The 6,000-nt window shown below is 47.2% G+C and overlaps 1 protein-coding gene and 1 pseudogene across 1 annotated transcript in view; both read right to left on the reverse strand.

The window, feature by feature from the left end:
- Nucleotides 1–5,654, reverse strand: part of CHRNB4 (cholinergic receptor nicotinic beta 4 subunit) — a 43,064-nt gene extending 37,410 nt beyond the window's left edge. The window contains exon 1 of the mRNA XM_055098215.2: nt 2,215–5,654. The gene's annotated coding sequence lies outside the window, so the exon portion shown is untranslated. The remainder of the gene's footprint in view (nt 1–2,214) is intronic.
- Nucleotides 2,744–3,311, reverse strand: LOC100991814 (large ribosomal subunit protein eL18-like; annotated as a pseudogene).
- Nucleotides 5,655–6,000: the final 346 nt, after the last annotated feature.

Genomic DNA, 6,000 nt, shown 5'->3' on the forward strand with positions numbered 1-6,000 from the left:
GATTACAGGTGTGAGCCACCACGCCTAGCCTCTTGTTTATTTCTATATCACCTGGGCCGTGGCTCAGTCCTAGAATGCAGATAATAAATGTTTGAATGAATGAATGAATGAAATAACTCCATTGTCTAAGTACTATTTGTCCCTTTTTATAGATAAGAAATCTGGGGCTCAGAGACTGCCCTCCCTAGGAAGCAGCAACAACTGGGGGACAAACCCAGTCCTCTTGGTCCCCAGATCAGTGATTCCTCTACTGCATCAAGAAAGTTGTAATTACTTGCCCTTGGTGTCTTGGAAAAAAAGAAAAAAGAAAGTTGTAATAACTAAGTACATATTTCATTTCATCTTCTTTCCAACTAATAGTTCTTAAGTGCTTCCTGCATACCAGGATGAAGCTATCAATGTCCTCTTGAAAGCACAGCTACAAGATTTTGAAGAGGGGGAAAAAAAAGCCTTTCTGCTAGGCCCTGACCTGAACCAATTCTTGGTTATCTAAAGCAGTGGCCTCCAAATAAAAATTCCCAAGACCCTCCCCCAGAAATTCTAATTCATGCATCTGAAGGAGAGGAGATGCCTGAAAACCTCTGTTATAAACACTGCTCTGGGCTGATGTGGTATATAGCCAGCTGCTGCACACAGTTCAGCAGGAAGGCAGCAGAAAGGAGGGTGAAGAGTAAGCATCTTTATTACTTTAGTCACATACATTAACTGAGCATGTACTATGTCCCAGTCACTGTTCTAAGTCCTAGGGATACAGTAGTGGACAAAACAAAATCCTTATTCTCCCTCATTCTATGGGTGGTGGGGGTGTAAGATGGGGAGACAATGACCAATTAAAGAAATAGGGGCCAGGTGAGGGTAGCTCATGCCTGGAGTCCCAGCACTTTGGGAGCCTGAAGCAGGTGGGTCATTTCAGCCCAGGAGTTTGAGACCAGCCTGGGCAACATGGTTAAAGCCCATCTCTTCCAAAACAAACAAACAAACACTAGCTGGGTATGATGGTTCATGCCTGTAGTCCCAGCTACTCAGGAGGCTGAGGTGGGAGGATCACTTGAGACTGGGAGACAGAGGTGAGTTGAGGTCACGCCACTGCACTCCAGCCTGGGCAACAGAGAAAGACCCTGCCTCAAAAAGAAAGAAAGAAAAAGAAACATACAGGATCACTGCTGCTTGTGGCGGTGAAGGCTCTAGAGAAAACAAAACAGAGTGATGTGCTGCAGGGTGACAGGGAAGGGGTACCCTAGCTCTCTGAGGAGGTGACATTTGAGTTGAGACCTGAATGACCAGAAGGAACCAACCCTACTCTGGGAGAAGAATATTATAGGCAGACAGAGTAGGAGATGGCAAAGTCACAGAGGGACAGTCTTGGCATGTGAGGCTGATGTTGTGTGAACAAGGAGAACAGCCTAAAATATGGTTAGACAGAGATAGTGAGGCAGGAATCATCATTTAAGGTCTTCAAATTAGGAAAAGGGTTTAGTTTCTTCTGGAGAGTTTTAAGCAGGGAGGGATGTGACATGATTGCTTTAATTGGCTTGTTTTAGCTGCTGGATGAAGACAAGAGTCTAGGGGTTCAATGTGGGAGCAGGGAACCAGTGAGGAGGCTCACAGGAGTCCAAGCTAGAGATGATGATGGGTGCGGTGGCTCATGCCTGTAATCCCAGCAGTTTGGGAGGGTGAGGCAGGTGGATCACTTGAGGCCAGGAGTTCAAGACCAGCCTGGCCAACATGGTGAAACCCCTTCTCTACTAATAATACAAAAATTAGCCAGGCGTGTTGGTGTGCACCTGTAATCCCAGCTACTCAGGAGGCTAAGGCAGAAAAATTGCTTGAACCTGGGAGGCGGAAGCTGTAGTGAGTCGAGATCACGCCACTGCACTCCAGCCTGAGCAACAGAGCAAGACTCCGTCTTAAAAAAAAAAAAAAAGTGAATATAAATATGACTACAAAACTGCCTGTGAGCTGCTACTCTTGGCACACTGCCTATGGGGTAGCCCTGTCCCACAAGGAGCAGTCCCTCTGCTGTTGCAGTACACTGCAGCTTCAATAAAAGTTGCTAACAGCACTGGCTCACCCTTAAACTCTTTCCTGGGAGAAGCCAAAAACCCTCCTGGGCTAAGCCCCGATTCTGGGGCTCACCTGCCCTGCATCAATATTCTCTTTTCTAGTAAAAACCTACTATGACGTGGCACTCTTCTGGACATTTGCTAAACTTACCTCTGCTTTCCCATCAGGTCTGTGAGGTGGTGTAGTTCTTGCCATTTGACAGGTAAGTCGGCGGAGGCTCATAGAGGGCCCCATGTCACAGTCCCTGTAAGGGTCAGTGCGACGACTGGAACCCAAGTGTGTGTCACACTCATGCTTGTCCATCACTCCACACAGCCGTCGATGCAGGAAATAGGCTGGTTTCTGATGCACCTGGTGTCTGAGAGAAGCTTTGGTTCTTTCACTTTTCGGCTTTGCCCTGGCCTGGGCCCAGGCCCTACTCCTGAGGTCAGGCTTGTCCCAAGAGAGGCGGGGCTAGGGTGGGTAATTATCTCAGCGGTTGCTGTGAGCTCCATCCAGCTCAGGTGAGTCTTGGGATCCTGGCTTCTCAAACTTTCACGTGCACACAATTGCCTGGGGATTTGATTGAAACGCAGTTTCTGACTCAGCAGGACAAGGGTGGGGTCCACATTTCTTTCTTTCCTTTTCTCTCTTTCTCTCTTCATCCAAAATCTTTTTAATAAGAGGGTAGGCGCCAGGGTTAGTTTTTGTAGTTTCGGCTGGCCCTTTGACCTCTGGCGCGCTTGAACTTCCGGCCCTTGGAGCGGACGTAGGCTTTGGTGTGGCTGTGCGGCGTTCCTGGGGCCTTGCCGAAATGCCGGTACACCTCTTGGCCCTTGAGAGAACCAAAGAGCGGAACGGTGCTGCTGCCCTTGGGGGAGTCCAGGGCCAGCTGGTCGAAAGTGAGGATCTTGCCCCCTGCCCCACCCTGAGGATGCGGCAGCAGCCCGGATGGTCCCACACAGTGCACACACCTTCAGGTTGAGAACCTCCTGAACCCGCACATCATCCATTATGGTCCCCAAGACCACGGCCATTTTGTTTTCCCGGCCAGGAAGCTTCATCTTCCGGATCATCTGAACACCAGAGTGACCGGTTGGTGCGACTCATAAACAGCCTCTTCAGTACAACCTGGTTGAATATGGAGTTGATTTGTCTGGCCAGAAAGCTGTACAGCTTGACCAACAGCCTCAGGTAGATATCCTGGCTCTTGGGCTCCTTGCGCGGAACGTTTTTTGGTCCTTGTTGGGGCGGATGTCAACTCCCATGATGGTGCCTCCTGCTCGGCCAGTTCCGGAAAGCCAGGTTTCTAATTTCTAACAAGCCCCGGGTGATGTTACCAAGGTCCACCTGACACAGTTTATAGAGGGCCGTGGAGGTGGGAGTGGGGTGGGGTAGGCAGAGGAGAGAAACAGGAGGCTGCAGTTGGGACAGCTGTGCTTATCCTCACTTGTAACTGACTCTCGTAAATTGTCATTTAACTTCTCAACACCCACCCTCCTCCCTCATCAATATGATAAAGAAAGAACATCAGAACATCTGTGTTCTTGGTCTCCCGGGAAAGCCCACCCAGTCAGGACCCCAGGATGTGGCAGGCAAGTCCCTCCCTCCCCCTGAAGCCCCAGTGACTCCATCTCTAGGTGCTTATGCTGGGGTGGGGGCAGGACACGGTGAATCTGCAGCTGCTCCCCACATTGTTGAGGGGAGCGCATGGTATGTGGGGAGAGGTGAGGAAAGGACTTTCCTCTTCCTAGAACTTCTGGTCTGGTCCCCAGAGCACAGGTGTTAATGAAGAAGGAGGAATGGTCTCTTCCTAATGGGCCTTTCAAGGCCTGCCAGAGCCAGCAGGGTGGGCAGGGGACAGGGAGGAACTTGTGCTTCCCGGCAGGGACAGGAACCCGCTGGATGCACCGCTTTGACCTTGGCTCTTTGTAAACATGCTCTAATGTGGGGCGTTGAAGCCAAGAGATGGGACAATTATCATTGCAAGGGAAGTTATCTTAAAGTTAATTTATAAATTCCAGTCAAGGTCCTAAAGGAATTGTTAGAAGGGAGTGTGGTAGTGAACTTGGTAAATTCATTTTAAAATCACTGGTAAATGGAGAGAAAAATCAAGTAAATACTGAAAGAAAAAAAGAATGTAGGGGGCTATAACAGTTATAAAAGATATACCAATGTCATGTAGTAGAAAGCCCAGAAGTCCCACGTATACTTTAAATATTTAGCAAATGACACATTTGGCATTTCAAAATGGAGAGGAAATAAATATGGCTGAAAAAATTAAGGATTTGATCTTTCTTCAAACCGCATGCTAACATAAATTCCAAATGGGACAAATAGTTAAATATAAACAAGGAAAATAGAATGAAATAGAAGAAAACATTTATATAATGTCAACGTGAGGGAGGCCATCCTAAGTTTAACATGGAAATAGAAACCATAAAGGAAAGATTGGAAATGTGACTGCAAAAAGATTTATGATACAAAAATGTCATAAAATTAATAAGCAAATGATAAATCGGGAGAATTTAATGTATGTCAGACAGGGAGTTAATATCGGTACAAATCAATAGGAAAAAGACATATTCCCAATAGGAATGGGCACAGGGCATGAATATGTAGTTTAAAAATAAGTAGATATGGCTGGGCGCGGTGGCTCATGCCTGTAATCCCAGCACTTTGGGGGGCTGAGGTGGGCAGACCACCTGAGGTCAGGAGTTCAAGGCCAGCCTGGCCAACATGGTGAAACCCCATCTCTACTAAAAATACAAAAATTAGCCAGGCATGGTGGCAGGCACCTGTAGTCCCAGCTACTCAGGAGGCTGAGGCAGGACAATCTCTTGAACCTGGGAGACGGAGGTTGCAGTGAGCCGAGATCACGCCACTGCACTCCAGCCTGGGTGACAGAGCAAGACTCCATCTCAAAAAATAAAAAAGAAGAAATGACCAGTAAATATATGAAACAACTGTAACCATGAGAACAATAAAAGAAATGTGGCCACACGCAGTGACTCACGCCTGTAATCCCAGCACTTTGGGAAGCCGAGGTATGAGGATTGCTTGGAGCTAGCAGTCCAGCACCAGCCTGGGCAGCAAAGTGAAACCCCATACCTACAAAAAAAAAAAAAAAATTTTTTTTGAGACAGTTTCACTCTGTCACCCAGGCTAGAGTGCAGTGCCGCGATCATGGCTCACTGAAACCTCTGCTTCCCAGGCTCAAGCGATCCTTCTGCCTCAGCCTCCCAGGTAGCTGGGACTACAGGTGCACATCACCACAACCAGCTAATTTTTGTATTTTGTGTATTCACCATGTGGTTCGTGCTGGTCTTAAAGTTCTGGACTTAAGCTGCCTGCCTCAGCCTTTCAAAGGGTTTGGATTACAGGCATGAGCCACCGCAACAACAACAACAAAAAACTCTCAAGTTTTTTTAAATTTTTTTAATTAGCTGGGCATGGTGATGCACACCTGTAGTTCCAGCTACTCCAGAGACTGAGGCAGAAAGATTGCCTGAATCCAGGCTTCAGTGAGCTATGATTGAGACACTGCATTCCTGCCTGGGTGACCAAGCGAGACCCTGTCTTAAAAAGGGAGGAGGAAGAGGAGGAGAGGACTCAAACCACAAGATACCTCTTTTTCCTGCTGAATTGGCAGAGATAAAAAAGATATAATGACAGCTGGACAGGGAAGAGTTTGAGTAAACAGACACTTATCCGCTGCTGGGGCTGTAAACTGGAACAACTGTTCTGTAGGGCCAAAGCCCTAAAAATGCCCCATCTGTTTGTACCAGAAATTTTATTTCTAGAAATAGATCCTAAAGAAATAATCAGATGTGCAAAATGAATGCATCAATATGCATCACAGTCGCATTCATACATGGAATATTGAAACTGCCTAAATGTGCACCCATGAATCCAAACAACTTTCTTCTTGCTCACCCATCAGTCACCCAAGTCCTT

The sequence above is a fragment of the Pan paniscus genome, chromosome 16 (genome assembly GCF_029289425.2).
Source record: "Pan paniscus chromosome 16, NHGRI_mPanPan1-v2.0_pri, whole genome shotgun sequence".
Lineage (NCBI taxonomy): Eukaryota > Metazoa > Chordata > Mammalia > Primates > Hominidae > Pan > Pan paniscus.